General features: G+C 40.8%; 1 protein-coding gene across 2 annotated transcripts in view; it reads right to left on the bottom strand.

Moving 5' to 3' along the window:
• Positions 1–13,252: 13,252 nt before the first annotated feature.
• DTWD2 (DTW domain containing 2) overlaps positions 13,253–21,743 on the bottom strand; it is a 266,159-nt gene continuing 257,668 nt past the window's right edge. For both annotated transcript variants that reach the window (XR_009264263.1, XR_009264264.1), the window contains one exon: positions 13,253–13,363. The gene's annotated coding sequence lies outside the window, so the exon portion shown is untranslated. The remainder of the gene's footprint in view (positions 13,364–21,743) is intronic.

Raw genomic sequence — 21,743 nt, 5'->3', positions numbered from 1 at the left:
CTCCCCCGTTCATGCTCTGTCTCTCTCTGTCTCAAAAATAAATAAACGTTAAAAAAATTAAAAAAAAAACACAAAAAAAACCATCATTTGGGTATTTAGTGAGGTTGAGAGTTGGGGGAAGGAGTGACTCAGTCTTCTGCATCACAGTTGTCTCCTTTCCAAACGGAGGACAAGCAGGTATAAAATGCTACCTGACCCGGGACAATAGCTCAGGATAATACATGCCACTTGGATTAAAAATTTATAAGATATTTTTCCATCTCTGCTTGGAATAAAAATGCATATATTCTTGTCTCGTGGCAAGTGATTTCTTACTCAGAGCTGAAGAGATGTGCAACACCTTAAATTCTGTGGGGTTTGCCTTTCTAATTATATTACACAGGAAATAAGCCAAACAACCTGAGTACCTGGCAGGAGAGTCCCATACCCCCCACATACAAATAAACTCTCTTTACATACAAATCCCAATAGGTGGGAATGCTATAGCTTTACCACCACCACCAGCACCCACCCACACACACACACACACACACACACTCATACACACACTCACACACACACACACACACCTGTACCATGTCAATATAACATTTTTCATTAAAGATTTCATTCCACATCACACCATGTACCTGTGTATGTGTACTTGGGCGGGTACACGTGAGTATACTCTCACAGTATATAAAATGTAACAGCTATCTCGTGTTTCCAAAGGTCACATTCATGTTCTCCCTTTGGTACCAGGCAGGGGCTAACAAAAGCACCCAAGGAGGAGACCTCCATGTAAGGATGCTAAAAATCCACCCCAGCGAACGAAGGGGTCTCCTGCCAGCCAGGTGGCAGCGCGCTGATAGAAATCTCGTGGGGCAGGGGGTGGGGGAAGTTGGTACATGCTCACATGGACACATGGAAAGTCTGGAGCCTGCCCTTTGCCCCATAAGTTACCTAGAAAGGAAACCTTTTGTTATGGGTAGTCATGTAACTTTGGTTAAATACATCAACAGAGAAAACTGATTTTCCCCCTTAAGGCAAGGGTTGAAGGTAATCTAAAAATATGTGTCATCTTTTGAAAGATGGCATTAATTTGTTTTGATCTCTAATGGTGCTGATTATCCACATTCCTTTCTACTGAGGACATGGCCCTCCCCTCAGGCCCTTTTATTTCTTGCCTTGCCCTGTATTACTGCAGTTACTATGATGGAATACAACAGCTCACAATTTCTGTGATTAGAAATAATTCTGGATATGAGTAGATTCAGAGATGACTAAAATCATTGTAATACCTCAGCAATGTTGTGCTCAAAGATTTTTATTAAAAATAAACTACTATTTTTGAATGAAATAAAAGTGTTATTCATGCAACCCACAAAAGAGAGAAAGCTTTTTCAAGGCATTAGTAAAAAGATATGGGCAGAGAGCAGAAAGGAAAGATGTTTAAGATAAAATAAAAAATTGAATTCCTATAATTATGTAGCAAGAATTAAACTTAAGTCCCAGGCTCTCAGAGATCCAGAAGAAAGGCTGAGAGTTTCAAGGTGAAATCCCAACTGAGAAGATAATTCAGCTAGCCATTGTAACGATCTGGGGTGATGAATGCAGAAATGCCCAGCAAAAGGCAACTATCAGAAGTCAACAATTTTTCCTTACAACTAGCTTTTTTTTTTAATATGAAATTTATTGTCAAATTGGTTTCCATACAACACCCAGTGCCCATCCCGACAGATGCCTTCCTCAATGCCCATCACCCACTTTCCCTTCTCCCTCACCCGCCATCAACCCTCAGTTTGTTCTCAGTATTTAAGAGTCTCTTATAGTTTGCCTCCCTCCCTTAGTCTTTCTTTTTTAATGTTTATTTATTTTTGCATGCGCACAAGAGTGGGGTGCAGGGCAGAAAGAGAGGGAGACATAGAATCCAAAGCAGGCTCCAGGCTCTGAACTGTCAACACAGAGCCCGACACAGGGTTCGAAGCCTTGAGCCGTGAGGTCATGACCCGAGCCGAAGTCAGACACTTAACCAACTGAGCCACCCAGGTGCCCCTCCTTAGAACTAGTCTTTACACAGGCACACATTATTAATTTATTAGCTATGGTCGCTGTATCATATACCATTTTCCCTAGCCCTTGGATCAAGTCCTTGGAAACAAGAAAGACACAGTAGAGAAACATTCCACCTCTGTGATTTCCAACATTACTGATAAATTCTGATAAAACACCATCTAAAATAAACAATAGGATTTTACACCTAAACATTCCACTTTTTTTCAAACATTAGATTTCTACAGCTAAAAATTGGGAGGGAACTCTAGAAGCTGATGTGAAGCTTAGTGTGATATGGCATTTTAATTTGAAAAGGCAAACAACTCAAGAGAGTCTGCTGAAAAACTATTAGAATTAACTTTTCAAAAGCTCAGTAAAAAAACTTACAAGGTTGATTTTTAAAAGTCAAACTCTTTGTAAACTAACATAAACCAATTAGAGAATGTACTGGAATAATAAGTACATATTATTATTATACATATTATTATAATGTGTATATGTATTATATATATGTAATATTATACAATTATTATAATATGTATATTATTGTACATAATGATATGTACAATAGCAATAAAAACATGATACCTACCAATAATCCAAAGAGCAAATGTGCATTATCATTTATATAAAGAAAAACACAAAGGTTGCTAGACAGATGTAAACACAGAAGAGAAAAATAAAGAGAGATGCTATTTTCTTGGACAAAAAAAAAAGAATTAGCCTTGTATAGATATCACTTCTTTAAAAATAACTTTACAGACTTTATGTTGATTTAAATCAAAGACTCAGAGGGATTTAATTTTCTTGAAATTTGGCAAAAATGCTTAAATTATCTAGAAGAACAAACAGATAAATATAAATAGGAAAGAAAATATTAAAGAAGAGAAATGAAATTAGTTCAACCAGATCTGAAAACATATTATAAAGCTACCATCATTGAATCTGAAAAAGGCATGAGGAAAAAAAAAAACACAATTCTATAGAAACAAACCCTCAGGTATGGAGCAGGTGTTCAATAAAAATGCAATATAAGCTACATAGAGAATTGAGATTTTTCTAATACTCACATCTTAAAGAGTAAGGTAAAAGTGAAGTTGATTTTAATAGTGTAGATTACGTTATTTACATGTCATTAATATATGTCATGTTATATATATTTTATTACATCCAAAATATTATCACTTTTACATGTCATAAGTATCAAAACAGTATTGAGGTGGGATTTTGGGTTTTTTTTGTTTTACTTTTTAATGTTTATTTTTATTTTTGAGAGACAGAGAAAGAGACACAGCATGAGCGGGGGAGGGGCAGAGAGAGAAGGAGACACAGAATCTGAAGCAGGCTCCAGGTTCTGAGCTGTCGGCACAGAGCCCCATGCAGGACTTGAACTCATGAACTGTGATCTCATGACCTGAGCCAAAGACAGACGCTTAACTCACTGAGCCACCCAGGGGCCCCAAGATGTTTTACATTCTGCTGTTATGCTGTTGTTCTAAGGTCTCAAAGTACGCATTTTACACATCTCAATTTGGCCTAGCCATATTCCAGTGCTCAAGAGTCACATACAGCTATAGGCTACAGTGTTGGGCAGTGCAGGTACAGAGAAAATGTGATTAAAAAAAAACAGCCATGAACTCATTAAGTGGTAAGCAAATAATTTCCCTTTTGATATGATATATATATATATATATATATATATATATATATATCTTAATCAGCGAGCAGTATAAGCTCCAAGGATATAAACAAGTTAAATCGTTTAAAAAAAACAAAATTCACCAATGTTAGAATAATATAAATGACTCTGCCAAAGGAGGGGAGAAGAAAATCATCCAGTCTTTAAAGGAACAGAAGCAGTCTCAAAACACATGGTCTGCAGATTTCGTGATGGGGAATATCAAAACTTTTTCATATCTGAACTGGTAAAAACAAATATTTGCCATAAATATGACCAAGAAAGTTTTAATCATTTTGAGGAGCTCATGTAAATCAAGGTGCAAACCAGTAAGAATCGCAACAGATTAATGGACAAGGGCAGGAACAGAGAATTTAGAAAAGAAAATAATCAAATAGTGAGCAAACAAATGGGGGGAGGGGCCCACCTCCCTAGTAATCCCAGAAAGGCAAGTTTAAACAAAAAAAATGGTGTAATGCTCTCTCCTTCCTCCAACACCCAACATTCATGTCTTCTAGCTTTTCTCATCTTGGATACAACCTTTAAGGGTGTAGCTATGGTTAGCAAATGCTATGACATCCTATGTTCTACCATTTGAAAGAATTCTGAATATAAATGGAGTGGAAAATGACTAAAAATCATTGTACTAACTGACTTATTTCATGTTCAAAGAATTTGAGAGAGAGAAAGAAAGAGGTAAAAAGAATCATGGCATACCAGAATGGATAGGACTTCAGACATCTAAAACACAGTGAAGGAATGGAAATGAAGCTGTACATTGAGGAAAGTTACTTTTGTTTTCCAAACTCTTACACCCTCAGGTATCATAGGTGATCTCAAATGTTCAGCAGCCGCAATGACATACAGTAAAAAAGAATAAAAATAGTAATCATCAAAAAAGATAAATTTTAACACCCATGGTTGCAGCAATGAAGGAAAAGCATTGGTTAAGAGATTAAGGCTCAGCCTACCCAAATCATAATGTATGTAACAAATGCTAATATAGTACCTACTAAGTGCCGGTGCTATTCCAATCAAATCCTCACAATAACCCTATGATGTAGGTATTATTAATATACCCATTTTACAAACAACTGGGGCATCTTACGGACAAAGAGCTAAGTAACTTTTTTAGGAACACATTAGTAAGAGTATTCATTAATTACTATCCTGCCCATAGGAGACATAAGCACATTCTTAAAAGCAGGCTAGATTTCTGCTAATTAAATATTTAATGAATGCTTATTATGTTAGCATATTGGTTTTAAAGAGGTCCAATTTATGACACAATTGAGTATCCTTTTATCTGCTGAAGTAACACTTATGATAGTGTACTAAGAATCCCTTACATGTGCTAAGGTACAAAGTGTGTTAAAATAACTTTATAAGACTTAGAACAGCTTTGTTACATACATGTTTGTAGAGTTCTATGGCTATCCTATTTTCCTTCAAGGGTTCTGGTGGCTTATAACAACCCATCTTTAATCAGAAACACAGGCTCCCCTCACTGGTATCACTGGAAAAATCAATGTTATTCTCGTTTCTCCCTTAGCTCCAGGAAAGAGGAGCAGAAAACATAACACCATTATGGAAATGGATATGACATGGAGAATGTCCCACAAAACAAAAGGGGAGATGAAAAGCCTGTTCTTTACATCCTCTTTGGATTTAGAGATAAGGGGAAAAGAGACAAGGCCTTCCTGAACACATAGTCTAGAGGCTCAAGTCATGGAGAAGAAATTATGATTAAATTGAAGAGAAAAGTCAAAGGAGACTGGAGCTGTGGCCACATTCTTGTTTGTGTCTAAGAGAGCATATACCCTCACACACCCAACTCCACCTGTTCCTTTAGATTGGAGGTGACAGGACAGTGCATTTAGCAAGGGAAAGCATCTGGGTTGGGCTCTCCAGCCACCGTGGACCTGGAGAGTTTCCTATACCATGGGCTTGCAGAGAGAAGTCAAGGCTGGTCCGTCTCAGGAGGTCATCTCAGGATTTGTCGTGATGGCCTGAAACAACGCTGTCATTCAGGGCTTCAGAGCAGGTCAGCCAGCCTGGGGGCTTAAAAGAGCCATAACTAGAGCTCAGGCAGTGGGCCAGCGCCAGTAAGGACTAAGCCTGTGCTTCATCAGGCCAACAGACTCCATCATGAATTCACCAGTCATATAGACGTGAGGATTAAATGGCAACACCAGGCAGAGAAGGATGACCTCAGAAACCAGAGGCCCAGAGGAAAGGATAAAGCCCCACAATGGGTCTCAGGCCACCTTCTTGCCACTTCAAAGGTGTCCAAGCTCCACCCCAACACTAATAACCCAGACTCCATCTTGGAGACAAAACAGGAAGAGGAAGAAAGTCTGAATTTATTAGCATTTACCTGAGAGGGCGATGAGTCATCACTGCTTTAAGTTTTTGAAGAGAACTAAAATTTGTGTGTTGGATTAAATGTTACTTCATTTCATGCACTCAGCAGGGCAGGGCTCGGGAAGATGAAGAAATTTATAGAAAAAAAAATAAGCGACTTTTTTGGATGAGCACCTGAATGTAGTGTATACCTGTTATTACTTGACGTCAATATGGCATAAAGGAATCTGTTTTCCGACGACCTGGATTATGATGGACTTGCTTCCAAAATATTGTCATATTGTGGCAGAGAAAAAGAGACAGAGACAGGAAGAGAGAGACTCTGCTTTGGAATTAGTGTCTTTGTAGAAAAATCTCCCATTAATAAAAGCATTGCTTATCCCTCATTATGAACTAAGCACTACTGTGAATAGCTTCCAGTATGAACTCATGAATCCTCATGATCATACTATGTGGGGCAGTTTTTTATCATCCCCATTTTACAGATTCAAAAAGTGAGACCTGGAAAGGTTAAATGACACACTGTGGTTGGACTGCTGATATGTGATAAAGCTCACAGTTTATATTTTTATTGTCCTATTGCCCATTCTATGCTACTTTTTGGGAAAACAAGTCTCTTCAAGGCTAAATGTGTCCACTTTTCCTCCATTCCTCTGATAGCTAAAGGTTGCTTGTCAGAGATGAGAAGCCCTTACCTTTCGCCACAGGCCACCACCTGACTGACCTATTCCCTGGGCTCCAGAAACTTCCAGCTCAATGTCTCCAGTCAAACGCATCATCCTCACCTCAAACTCAGAATGCCTCCAACTCTACATGGCTTCTTCTCCCGGAATCACTCTACTTATTGTATTCTCCATTTCAAACTGGCACCAGTATCTTCTCAAGTCACACCTGGAATCAACTCTAGAACCATCTTCTTCTGTTCCTCATTCTTCATATCTAGTCTGCATCAGGTTCTGAAGATTCAACCTCTCTCTAACCTCTCAAATTCTGTCTCATTTCTACTTTTACTTCGTCTTGCTGGTAATGAAAGCAGGCTCTAGAGTCATATCTAGTTAAAATCTTGACTCCAAAACTTGCTAGAAATATGACCTTGAGCAGGGTCTTAGCTCAAGCTGTTATAACAAAAATACTTACTCTAGGTTGGAAGCCTTAACAAGAAACATTTATTTCTCGCGGTTCTAGAGGCTGGAAGTCTGTCACCAGGGGCCAGCGTGGTTCTCAGTGACAGCCCTCTTCCTGCTTCCATATGGCTGTCTTCTTGCTGTGTCCTTACATGGTGGAGAGAGGGCGCTCTGGACTCCTCTTCTCCTTATCATGGGGGGTCCACTCTCATGACCTTTGCACACCTAATCACCTCCCAAATACCATCACATTGGGGATTTAGGTCTTCAACCTTTGAGTTTTGAGGAAACATTTGGTCTATAGTAAGCAGTTTATAGCGCTTCCTTGCCCAAACTTCTCCATCTATAAAGTAGAGATGAATAATAGCACCAGTTGCTCAGGATGCTATATAAGGATTAAGTCATGTCTGTAAAACACCTGGGACAGTTCCTTTTACATGATAAATATATTTTCATCATTCTTGCACATTTTCATTACGCCACAGTGCTATCATCAAGGTTCAGCCCTTCTTCGTCTTTCACCTGGACAAATTACAATACACCTATAACTACCTCCCAAGTCCTCTTTCCAACCCCATGCTTCTCCAAGCCAATATGTATATTGCTATAACTAAAACAGAGATGGGATTGTGTCACTCAAAAATTCCCCAGCACCAGCAAAGTAAGGAAGAAACGCTCCAATGCAGCATGCAATGCCCTCCATGACCCAGCCTCTGACACTATCTGAACCCCCGACCACCACCTGCCCCTCATAAAATGCTGGAGCCCTACTGAATTACTCACAGTTCACTGAAACTACTATCACATTACTTGGTTCTTTGATTTTGTTCACACTGCCTGAAATATTTTCTCCTCCCAACCCAGTCCTTATCTTGGCACACCTGGAAAGTCTCTAGTCATCTTTCAAAACTCAGTTAAAATACTGGTTCTCTGTAAGGAATTCCCTGTGCCATTTTTTTGTGCCACATCATACTCCATACACAGTACTTACCTTAGACTTAGCAAACTCAGTCTCCTATGTTGGGCCCAGTACTCTAGAAGGTCCTACTTTGTCCAAATGCATGTGACTTTCCCATTTGGGACAAAGATCCAGGAGAAGTAAAGAGGACTCAAGTACCCAAAGTCTGCATTTCCCTGCCCCTTCTAGACCCAATAATCAGATCCAGTAAGTGCCCATGAGCTCTCTTCTATGGCTTGCAGAAGCCTTTTCTCTGGCCCAACTCCCAAGTACTGGCAATGCCACCAGCATACTCACTCCTGGACCATAAATATCACCATGGGGCAAATACTTGCAAGGAGTATGAATGGCACTTGGACATAGAGTTTGAATTGTCCACACATACATGTAAGGCTCTGTATGGTGTAGGATAAAACCAGAGATGGGAAAAAATTAGATTGGGAAAACCACTTGTTCTCTTGTCCAAAAATGTTAGGAGCATGCCTGTATACATCATTTCTGTCAGAGTATCTACAAAGATTTAGTGTTAACCATTTAACTTTACGAATATTTCTATAATCTACAAATACTAATACAGTCCTATCTCATTTACTCTTTACTAAAATTAAAAAAAAACAAAGTACAGTCGATTCTCATTATTCATAGTAGTTATGGTCTATAAAGTTGCCATGAACACTGTATTAGCAAATACTGAACCTCTGCTCCTATAGGAAATATAGTATTAGGTTCCTGTGAGCTTCTGGTCACAATATTTTCATCAACCAATCAAAGCATTACCTTGTTTTATGTGTGTTTCTCTTTAAAGACACCTTATTTTATATATATTGGTGATTCATTAACATTGAACTCACTGTGAACAACACTATAACTCATACCTAATGACATTTCTCTAACACATGTAATTTCTCTAGAAGCACATTATAGCCTACTTACACTAAGAAGCACTGGATAGTACTTCAGTATTATGCTTAGGGGCCACTTAAACAGTGAAGTCACCAAGAAAAAGCACAAAAATGTGAAAAACGTGCCACTAAATAGATCATAAAAATGACACTTACTTGGAGAATGAGAGCTGAAACAAGAAGACAGAGCATCACCTTACTGTACTTCAGCAGGGAACATGTAGATCAGGCAATTCAAATTTTCTGTCACTCTCTGCAACGTTTTCAAATGACTACAAAAGTGCTTTATTAATTTGGCAGGGGAAGGCAGGTACAAACGCATTTTGTAAGTAAGCAGACTCACAAAGACAGACTGCAAATGAGGAGGATTTACTGTAGGTAGAATTTCTGGATCTCCCTTAAGGATTCACCCCATCATGGTCCAAGATCCCCAGGGACTTAAGGCATCCAGAAGGGAAAGCCAGAGGAAGAGGGTGGCTCATTGGTTCGTACATTCTACATGCATTTACTGAGTGCCTCTTATGAGCCAGACTCTGTGCAAAGTGCCAGGGACTGAGAATCACCAGTTTATTCTCAGGGAAGACTTAGATGGGCTAAGGAGACCACTTGAGCAGTAACACTAGTAAATATGTAATGACCAATTGAAAGAAATGCCCTGGAGAAAAGAATCAGTTCTATAAGAGCTTCTACAAAGTACCCTCGCAGACTGGGGGTGTCACCAACACAGTGGGTGGCCTGCACGACAGCCTCTTCTCTCTTCTTCCTGGGTGGAAGAGTCTTCATTCTACTTAGGTGTTCTCCCTCCATATGACTCAGATCCTATGGTGAGCCCAAGTCCAAGTCTGCAATGGAGTATGTCAACAAGTATGACACCATTACCTTTGCAACAATTACCACATATATGCCTACAGCTTCATGAGATAGAAGATAAGACTGCCACCATCACACCTAAAATATAGGGTCCTGCTCATACAAAGACACAAGTGGCAAGGGCCAGTTCCTCTTCTTTCACTGTGTATGTTCTGTGGCAGACATCTGGGAGCCATGAGGAAAACTAAAATGACACAACAAAAAAGGTAGACAAAGGCTGATGCCAACGTTGAGGTGAATTAAGCAAACTTCAAGTCCCCTCCCCCAGCATACATACACATCTATCCCTTATGTAAGATAATAAATTGGCCTCAGTATTTAAGCCAAGAGCAGCTGTTGTATCTAACTCAAAGGGACACCGGCCACATCTGAGTCTACTAAGCAAACTTGCAGTCCTGAGATGTGCAACAGAATCCCCTGTATAAACTGCTTGAGAAGGAAAGGCAAAGGAGCAATCTAGAGACTTCTCTGAAGAAGTAAAGGTTCAATGAACCTTGAACCTTGATAAGAAGCTATCAAGATGAGAGAGTCTGGGAGGCCATATCCAGGCATAGTGAACAGTGAATAAGCCCAGAAACACATAATTGGTACAATCAGGAATTCCTTTTATGACTGAATTCTGATGTTTGCTGCCCTCTCCTACATCCAGCCGAAAAGAGGCCCTATTCTGTCATTCAACTCCCTGGGTTCCCCTTCTGCATGAGAGAAAGAGGACACCACTCATATCATCATGAAATGTTGATCTACATTTACTTGATCAATAACAAATAAACTGAAAATGACCTAAGCTGAGTTCCAATCCACATTTTTTTTCAAACCGTAAGGGTATTCCCTTACAGTGTGGTATAGTCCCAGGTAGGAAAGATCTTCCAGGCAGAGAGCACGACACAAGCAAAGAACCCATGGCATTGGAGTGCCTGGGTGGCTCAGTCAGTTAAGCATCTGACTCCAGCTCAGATCATGACCTCATGGTTTGTGAGTTCGAGCCCTGCATCAGGCTCTGTCTGTGCTGACAGCTCAGAGCCTGGAGCCTACTTCGGATTCTGCATCTCATTCTCTCTCTGCCCCTCCCCAACTTGTGCTCTGTCTCTCTCTGTCTCTCAAAAACAAATAAAAATGTAAAAAAAAAAATTAAAAAAAAAGAAAAGAAGAACCCATGGCAGAAGAAACTTAATGTTTTCAAGAACCTGAAAGAGGAGGGGGGTTGGGATATGGAATGAGATGAAGCTAGAGGTAAACCCACAAGCTAGAGAGGGGATGGCTAATCATGGAATGCACTGGGAAGGACAGGAAGGCCTGGACTCTGCCAGGGGAAGGAACACTTGTACTACCAAAGAAGGGGATCAGGCAAGCTGAGGAAGTGAGATTTGGAAGCTAAGAAGGTGCTCACCTAAAGATCCTAATTAATCCGGGATGTCCTATGCTGAGGTTGGGGGCAAAGCTCCAAGGCTTTCCACAGGCCATCCAAGGAATCACATAAGAGCATAAATCCACTCCTCGCAAGTTAACCTCAGCCAAGAATGCCCCAGTCCTGAGTTCCCAAAGGCTTTGAGAACCCTATATCTCCCAGAACCCATGCATTAGCTAAATCAGGAATGCCGTGTCAGAAAAGATTCATCGTCTGCCCTTACAGACCTGGTCTCAACCCCCTTTTCCTCCTAGGAGACTCTCATCACCTAAAGTAAAAACTGTTTTCCCCTTCATCTCCTGAAATGCAAAATGTGTCAGTCCATCTCCTTTCCCAGATAATCAAATCACACACCATACCATGAGCAGTCGTGCACAAGGGGCATCCCCATAGACTTCCGATTACATTGTTTATCCTGGAAAACAGGGCTTTCCACTCACCTACTAAAGGTTATCAACCCTACCTGCCTCCTTGGTAGGGGAAATTAAATTGAGGCAGGGAGGGTTGGGGCTATGACTGCCTTTGGCAAAAGGGACCTACCTCGAGTGCCTGAAAAACTACTTACTCTGCCAAGGGTGACAAGAATGACATCAGCAGCAGGATACCCATCTATGCCTGTCTTTGGCTTTCCCTCTCAGGGCAGGAACTAAGTCTTCTCTGTTTTTCCATCTCCAGGGTCTAGCACTGCGTCTGCCACATGGCAGGTCCAAACAAACTCCAGTTCCATTCGACCCATTCGACAGATAGGACATGTACATGCACATGAGTCCTCACTATCTTGCCTCCCAGCTAGCTATAGGAGATCCTTAGGTTAGAAAGCCTCCTGAGTCCTTTTCCAGGGTAGTCTACAATAGGATACAATTTCTGAGCAAGATCATTAAATAACTCCGTAATATGCAGCCTTTCTTCTCACCTGCTAAATTTCAGTACCAGATCTGGGCAGAGTACAAGTATATTCCAGCATTTCTTCTTTGCTGCTACAAGTTAAGGAAATTTCCTCCTGTTTCAGTAGCATTAAACTGCCTCCCAGTCTCTCCAGGAAATGGTGCATGTCTATTTTAAGTGTGTAGGGAAGACCAGCCACCTGTTATGGGTGCTAGACACAGCTATGGGGTCTCCCCTATGTTTCAGTATCAAAGACCGGATAGTGCACATTACTCTCCCATCACACTGCACAGCCCACTTAATGCCTGCAGGAGAGAAACCCCCCTCAAAGGCACCTTTGGCACATTGTCACGCTTGCCCCTAAAAGGCCCCTTGGTTGTTACTCCTTGTTTTCCCAAGTGATTGGATTCTGCCAATAGTCCTGAACGGTGGAAACCCAAAGTAGGGAACCTAGACCCTAAAGCAAATTTGGACCTCATGGGTTGCTAGATTCTTCATTTTTAGCCCCACTTCATTCACCAGCACAGGCGCAATGATCTTTGTAAAATGTCTTAAGAACCTTACAGTAAATAAAAATGATAAATGTTGACCTTCGTGGTCTCTTTCCAGCCCTAAAAATCTATGATTCGTTTCTTCTCAAGACTTCACATTTTCAAGGCCCAAGGAGGCTTAAGTAACAAGCCAATGTAAATAGCAGGTAATGGGCCCTGATAAATGTCCTGAACTGAAAGACTAGCCAAAGGGAAAGAAAAAAGAAAAAGAAAAAAAGTAAGAAAGTACAATAAAACTGCAAATGTCTTTACAGCTGCCATCAGAGATGGTGGGAAGCCTCAAACACTGCCCTTGAGAGCAACTTAAAACTAAGCAGTCTATGAACACAAGCAGAGAGCATTTCTTGCCTTCGCAAAACCGTTCTTTAAGAAGGTCAACAGTCTTAACTTCACTATTCCAAGCGTCGAGATGCGGCATTGGGCAGCCAGGTGTCCCCACACACTGTACTATCAAGACATGGGTTGGCTAAGGGTACCTAGATTGTCAGCCGCCAACGGGTGAGTTGTGTTTTCTGGCCAAACATTCAGCCTGGTAGGAGGGAATGTATGTTCATCTCTTCTCAGGCACACACACAAAAGAAGTTTCTGCCTAGAAATTAGACAAAACAGAAAAACCAAATTTATTTTTGGCTCCTGAATCCTTTTCCCACACTGTGTGCATCTTTCCCCCAGCCGTCTTCCTGGCCAGTGTTACCTTGGATACTCTGGGACCAGATCCACAGCTACCATTTTCTACCTTTTCAAGTCTGCTGAAAATAAAACTTCCCAAGGCCACCACCGCAGAGGCCTAGTTGTCCCCCAGAGTGACACGTCCTGGTGCACCTCTTGGCACTATGTCCGACGACTTTCTGCAGGTGCTGCACAGAGACTCTTAGGTTACCAGAATGATTTTATGTTACCAGGTCAAGATGTGTGTTATGTGTATCAGGCAATAGGTTTGATCTATGGTATTGATCGATCAGCCCACATCACCACACTTCTTTTAGGAAGACCAGAAAATTTTTAAAATTGATAGTAGGTTCATGGTCTAGATTGGGGCCTAGAATTATTATTTAAAAATTTTTAAGTTTGGTGAGTTAAAATGTAATAGATGAGGTTTTGGTAAAGAAATGAGATAAGATAATGAGATAAGATGAGATGAGATGAGATGAGATGAGATGAGATGAGATGAGATGAGATGAGATGAGATAATAAAATAAAATAAAATAAAATAAGATAAAATAAAATAAGATAAAATAAAATAAAATAAGATAAAACAAAATAAAAAATAAGGGGCGCCTGGGTAGTTCAGTTGGTTAAGTGTCCAATTCTTAATTTCGGCTCAGGTCATGATCTCACGGTCCATGAGTTCAAGCCCCACATTGAATTCTGAACTGAATTCGAGTGTGGAGCCTGCTTGGGATTCTCCCTCTCCCTCTCTCTGACCTTCCTTCACTCTCTCTCACTTGCTCTCTCTCTCTCAAAATAAATAAACATTTTTTAATAAAAAAAAATAAAAGTAATTCAAATAAAAAATAAAATAAAATTGCCCGAGAAGTGTAACAACTTCTCTGAAATTCCTGCAACACCCTTTCTTTGCTATACTTCCTGCTTCCACTTCCGGATTTTTTTTTTCATACTTTAAATCTGTCTTAATACTTTGGATCTGAGGGTACCTTTTGGTCTTTGCTCTTCAATTTCCTCCATCATAATGTTTTTTGTGAACAGACTGCGTAATGTACTCAATAATGGAAGCTCCTAGGGAACTCAATAAAAGTAGTAAAATTGCTTGTTGTTTATATTAAGCATTGACAAGAGAAGCCTGGTGACCTAAGGAATGCGAGAGCACATGTCCTTTTGGTTCCCTGTCGGGGCGAGAATGAAATTACAAACCAGTCTGTGTTCTACGCATACTGGTCTGGGTTCACTGTTTAGAAATATCTGTATGATATCCAGACTATGGAGTCATTTTTCTGTCATAATTTTTATTTAGGGAGCAAAAAAATATAGTGATTTTCATTTGGAAACTGAGCCATGACTGACATTACAAGTTCCATGTATTTTTGTTCCAACAAAGCCAATATTTCTCTGCTGTTTTTTAGTACAGTGCATACCCACAGGGCTAATCCACTGATGCTGTCTAGGTTGGTCTCTTTTTATCCCTTTGTATACGTCCTGGGGCCAGGGAGAGCATGGTGTTCTGTCTTCCAGCTTTTAAAATCCTATCTCTCCATAGCACTAAAGAGGAAGTAACTTAGCAGAGAAAAGCTTCCCATAGTATCTTGCTAATGAAGAGGATTTTAGCTGTTTCCAGAATGTTCTTCACATCAGGTAAGTATTACACTTCTCAATAAGTACATAAACAGAGCCTAACCTCATTAATCCTAAAGCCCAGCATTCCATATTTTCCTCTTTCAGTTTCCAGCCTTCGATGTGTAATGACATGGTATACATATCTGTCCTTTTTATCATGAAGCCAATCTCCTCCCTATTAATTAACCTCAATGCTAATTAGCTTATTTAAGACCTACTTGCAGAGCTTACAGAAAATAACAACATATCCATGATGTCAGCAATCAAAGCCAAACAAAATTGGGACAAGGCCGGAGATGAAAGTTCCTCGGTGAGATTCAGGGATCAAGGAGAAAGGGGTGTTGTAAGTTTAAAAGACTTTGCACAGTAGTCTTCGTGGCCATTTGCTTATTTGTAAGAGCCATTTCAGAAGGACTCATCTGAGGAATAAACTTAAGGAGAAAGCTGTAAGTATATACCAGTGCTATTTCACCTTAACCCTCCAGCCCTCTCACCCTCTACCCTTCCAGATCACCAGTCCTGGGACAGGGGTGGAACTGTTTGGCTTACCAGAAACACATGATTAGCCCAGACTAGCAAAGAAAAAAAAAAAAAAAGACAACTGTTGCTCATGTACATGTAGGATCCAATAGTGGTGGGCAGATTTTAAAGAAATTTCTCCTCTTGGGAAGACATATAGCACCGATGTCTAAGCTGTCCATCGGGTGCTATTACCTAATAGTCCTGGGGACCATTTGCCTGCTTATTTCCAGTACAAGGAAGGGTGGAGCAGGGAACTATAGCAGCAACCTTTCAAATCCACATTCCTTGAATCCTTTGCAAAAAATTCTCTGTGTGCTACCAGCCATCCCCAACATCAATGTTATCAATTTTGAGGGCTTTCTTACCACTCCTAAGTACCACAAGGCAAACAGGAATAGTGTAAAATATGGTTTCTACTGGTCCTGATTGGCCATCATAGGAATGTGCAGGCATGTGTGCAAAGGTACGTGTATATGCCTACCTGTACTACTGCATACTCTTGACTTTGACTTGCTCTCCTGTTTCTTTTTTTTTTTTTTAAATCACGGGTTTTTTTTAAGTTCATTTTGAGAGAGAGAGAGCAAGCAGGAGAGCGGCAGAAAGAGGGGGAGAGAGAGGATCCTAAGCAGGCTCCATGCTGTGAGTGCAGAGTCCAATGCAAGGCTTAATCTCACAAACCATGAGATCAGGACCTGAGCTGAAATCAAGACTCAGATGCTTAACCAACTGAACCACCCAGGCATCCCTGCTCCCCTGTTTCTAATATCCCTAAAGCTATTCCCCCTATACCGCCTCCTGCATCATCACCCAGGAGCTGAGTGGGTGACAAGACAGCTGAGCAGCCAGAATGAGGGAATTTCACCCAGATCACATCCCACTGAAGCACCACAACACTTACACTTTTGCAGTGTATGGTCAGCACAGCTCAGATTTAATTAAAGCACTCAATCGCACCATTACCATTTTTGGTGACAGCTCAGGTATAAATATATTAAGCACAATTCTTTCCAGGCACTGCTTGTAGGCAGTCTCTTTAAATGCCCTTTTGTCTTCTCTACCCTATTTCCAAAGCCCTGAACTTTTAGCTTATAAATGATTAGTACCTATACACTTCCCCCTTCAATTCCTAAGTTAAATTACCATCTTTAGCCTTTTTTTGGAATCCTCAGGAGTAATAAGTCTCTTCCATTGGACCATAATTCCTGCCTTTTAACCTTAATCAAAACTGCATTGACATCCCAACCTCCTTCCTCATTGCTGACTTCTCTTTATCTCCTCTCACACTGGCCTGGATGTAAATTTTCTCTCTTCCTACAGATGCTGGACATTGCCTTGTATCTCTTCCATACCATGCTCTGGGCTTCTCTCATTTCTCCATTTACTACTGGAATCCTTTTCTCTCATTTATTCACTCGTTCATCCAACATCTATTTACTGAGCACCAACAAAGTGCCAGGAACTGTTCAAGGGCTGGAGGTACATTGGTGAACAAAACAGATTAAGATCCCCACCTTTTCAGAGCTTACATTCTAGAAAGTGGAAGCAAAGCAATTAAAAAATGAACATCCAGCTTAAACGTTACTAGACTGTGGTCAGTACCTTAGAAAAAAAAGAAACAAGTAGACCAGGGCAAGGTGAACAGGAGTATAGTGAAGGTAACCTCCTGGAGGAAACTTGAACTTGGCAAGAGAGTTAGCTAAGTAGACATCTTGAAGAAGTACATTCAAGAGGAAAAGGCAGCCAGCTCAACCAAAGGCTCTTGGGCCGAAGGGCACTTGACCTTGTCTGGAACATTCAGTGAGTGATGACTGGCCTGTGTGGCCAGAACAGGGGAAGAGCAGGCTCCTCTGGAACATCACCCAGTCTTCTCTACTTGCTGATGGACAGTGTCTCCCATTCAAAATAGAATCATATCCCTTTTAAACATGATAATATGCATCTGTGTGTGGGTAGTTCCTAGACCTTTAAAAAAAATAAGTGGCTGCCCAGGTCAATTTTAAAAATCTTGACACACATTACTTTGTATGACCTCCTCTAGATGGGGGCTATCTTCCTAAACTTCTATCACTCATATTTCTGGGGGCATGCAATTATCCTCGCTCTGAATGAACAGACTGTATGTCCCATAGGATACACTAGGAAAAGGCAGACACTGAGTGGTCCACAGCAGAGGGAGAAATGTGTGAAGAAAATGAGTTAGCTACCAGGCAAGAGAGATGAGAACAGGGCAAAGGTTCTCCCACTGAAATGATTCAGTCTTCTCTATCCCATCTTGGCACTCCTAATAAATTTGTATGGGTCCAGGAACATGGGAAAGATGCATGCATCTTGTAGAAGACAGTGTCGGGGCAAAGAAATGCATAAATAAGACTGCTTTTTTAAAAAAATATATTCATGCATTAAACAAATACTTGTCCTGCGGTGACAAAGATGAGCAAAAACATGGCCCTGAACCTAAGCTGCTCACCGTCTGCTTAGGTTGTTAAGCCAACACATAAACAGAATATAAATTAATAAATCCTCTCAGTTTTAAAGGCAGGAGTTCTAAATCAGGGTGTTCTTCAGATTTCACCTCTGGAGGTGTTTTTTAACATGTATCTGGCAGCCCATCCAGGCGCCTCTAAGCCCATGTTTTTTAACCTTCACTACTGCACATTAGAATCACCTGAAGAGTTTTTAAGAGAAGACTGTGTCTGAGTCCAGAAATTCTGATTTAATTGTTCTGGGATGTAGCCTGGGCATAAGAATTTTTAAGCTCCCCATGAGATTCTAGTGTTCAGTCAAGGTTGAAAACCTCTAAGGTAGACAGAATAATTGTCCCAAGATGACCATGTTTTAATTCCCAAAACCTATGAATACGTTACCTTAACTGGCAAAGGGGCTTTGCAAATATGATTATGTTAAGGATCTTGAGATGAGACTACCTGGACACCCAGGTGGGCCCAGTGTAACCGCCAGGATCCTTGTAAGATGTAGGTGGGACATTGAGAGTCAGTAGTAAGAGATGTGGTAATAGGAGGAAGAGGATGGAGTGAAGGAAGGATCAGGAGCCAAGGAGCGGAGGTGGCCTGTCAATGCTGAAAAAGCATTCAAAAGCAAGGAAATACATTCTCTCTAGAACCTCCAGTAGGAACAGAGCTCTGCTGACACTGACACCTTATTTTTAGACTTTTGACCTTCACAACTATAGAAGAATAAGTTTATGTTGTTTTAAACCATTAAGTTTATGTTGATTTGTTACAGTAGCAATGGGCAATGAATATATCACTGCTTTTGCCAGTAGGTCTGGAATAGAACCCAGGTATTGGAAATCTGCATGCATGTGCATGCGTGTGTGCATTTTAAGTTCACCAGGTAAAAAAAAAAAAATGTATGCTCCCAGTTGCAAACTCCCAAGGGAAAAAAATAAATTTCCCATTTCCTTCGTAAGCACGGATGTGCCAGTAAAAGACCAGCTCTCCAAGCCCATAGTGAGAAGGGAGCATGGGAGGATGGAGAGTATAAATACTGTGCTATAAATACTCCCATCATGGCCAAGTTTCAAGCTTAACAGCTAGCTAGCATAATTCCTAAGTATTAAATGAAGGTCTCTCCAGAATTGGTACAAACTGGCTCCAACACAGCACTGGTAGGGCACTGGGGAAACATAGGGCAGTTCTTTTATTTTTTAAATAATTAATTAATTTTTAATTGTATTTAAATCCAAGTTAGTTAACATACAGTGTTATAATGACTTCAGGGGTAAAATTTAGTGACTGATCACTTACATAAAATACCCAGGGCTCATCCCAAAAGTGCCCTCCTTAATTCCTATCACCCATTTAGCCCACCTCCCCACCCAACTCCCCTCCAGCAACCCTGTTTGTTCTCCGTATTTAAGCATTTCTTACAGTTTGCTTCCCTCCATGTTTTTATCTTATGTGTTCCTTTCCCTCTCCTGTTTTGTTTCTTAAATTCCATGTATGAGTGAAATCATATGATAGTTATCTTTTCTGACTGACTTATTTCTCTTAGCATAATACATGCTAGTTCCTTCATGTTGCAAATGGCAAGATTTCATTCGTTTTGATCACCAAGTAATATTCCAGCAGATCTTAAGGCCTATTTGATCTGAGCCTGTCTGAGGCCCAAGTAAAAAGAATCCTAGCTCACTGGAGTTTACTGGAATTTGAGTCCACAACTCACCTAATAATGTGTTATTTTCACTCATTCAACAAGTATTTTTTCAGCTCCCATTCTTCTGGGAACTGTTTTACGCACTGAGGACATGGCATTTAACAACATATCCATTTTTCCCTCAAACATGCAATACAAATTTGTCAAGACCTACTCTGTACCAAGCACTATTCTAAGCCCTGGATATATACTATTAAAAAATTTTTTTTAATCCACCTCATGGATGGGGCACCTAGGTTAAGCGTGTGACCCTTGATTTCAGCTCAGGTCATGATCCCACGGTCGTGAGATTGAGCCCCATGTTGGGCTCCATGCTGGGCATGGAACATGCTTGGGATTCTGTCTCTGTCTCCCTCTTCCCCTTTCCCACTTGTGTGCACATGTTCTCTCAAGAAAGACAAAGAGAAAGAAAGAAAGAAAGAAAGAAAGAAAGAAAGAAAGAAAGAAAGAAAGAAAGAAAGAAAGAAAGAAAGAAAGAAAGAAACTAAGAAAGAAACTAAGAAAGAAAGAAAGAAAGAAAAAGAAAGAAAGAAAGAAAGAAGAGAAATAAAGAAGAGAAATAAAGAAAGAAAGAGAGAAAGAAGGAGAGAAAAAGAAAGAGAAAGAAAGGAAGGAAGGAAGGGAGGAAGAAAGGAGAAAAAGAAAGAAAGAAAGAAAGAAAGAAAGAAAGAAAGAAAGAAAGAAAGAAAGAAAGAAAGAAAGAAAGAAAGAAAGACAAAGAAAGGTCCACCTCATGGAGTTTGGTTTTAGGAGATAAAGGCACTTTGGAAACAAAAAAGTAAAATCTAGGAACAGATGGCTTATAGCTAAGGGGGAAAAAATGCACTAGGAAAAGGACATAGGAAGTGGTGGAGAGAAAGCAAAGATTTTAAACACTAGAGCATGGAAGGCCTTCTGAAGCAGTACCATCAGAAAAATGAGCTAAAGGCAGCATGGAAGTGAAACATCTAAGTAAAAAGCATCACATTTAGAGGAAGCAGCATATACAAAGGTCATGAGATTCATGAGATAAAGTGTATGTGGAAAATTCCATTTTGGGGCCAAATGCTCAAGGAAAAAGTAAATGTAAGCAGACCTGAAATCTATGTACAGTAAAGTAGAACTTAAGAAAGCAGGTGGAAAAGGGCTTCTTAATTAATATTTCAGGGGAGGAGCCAAGGGCGGAACAGCATGGAAGTTATTTGTGTGTCTCACATCCATGAAATACAGCCAGACCAACACTAAACCATCCTGCACACCTAGAAAACTGATTGGAGGATGAACACAACAATCTGCACAACCTGAACCACAGAATTCAGCAGGTATGCAGCACATAGACATGAATATGGGGAGGGAGAAGCTGTGGAGGGTAGGGAACTGCTTCTGCAGGCAGAGAGGACAGAGACTGGGGAGGGAGGGACAATACAAGAAAAGTACCCATCCCCAAAAGCAGCTGGAGAGAAAGTGGAAAATTGGAAACAGCCACAGGGACTAAACTAAAAAGGGAGAAAGGAGAAAGGAGAAAGGAGAGGGTTTAAATTACATTAAGACTCTAAACAAGGGGAGCACAAAGGCTGCAAATCCACAGCTTGATACCTGGCGGTGCTCTGATGGGAAGGGCAAATCCCCAGGAGCAGAGTAGGGTCCAGGAGGTTTTTGGGCCACATGGAGAAAAGCGGTTCCACTGCTGGAAGGGCATTTGGTAGAGACTGTTGAAGCCACCTGGTCCCGGCAGACCCCAGAAAACAGCCACACTCACTGGTGCTGGAACAAGGTTGTTAAGGGTGAAGCCTGGTGCCAGATGTGTGTTGTGATTTTCCATAATCCCTGAAACGCTGCTGCTACACTATCTCGCGAACTTTTTCTGGGGCAGGCAGGCACCTGGCCGCAGTCTCAGGGCACCGGCAGCAGCAGGGTCCAGCAAGTGTTCCTGGGTGCAGCCGACATTCAGCCATTTTTCAGCCATTGCTTGGTGAGACCCTCCAGCAGAGGGGCGGAAC

This window comes from Neofelis nebulosa, chromosome 1 (assembly GCF_028018385.1).
Source record: "Neofelis nebulosa isolate mNeoNeb1 chromosome 1, mNeoNeb1.pri, whole genome shotgun sequence".
Lineage (NCBI taxonomy): Eukaryota > Metazoa > Chordata > Mammalia > Carnivora > Felidae > Neofelis > Neofelis nebulosa.
The sequence above is the reverse complement of the archived record's forward strand: the minus strand, read 5'-3'. Positions and strand labels throughout refer to the sequence as shown.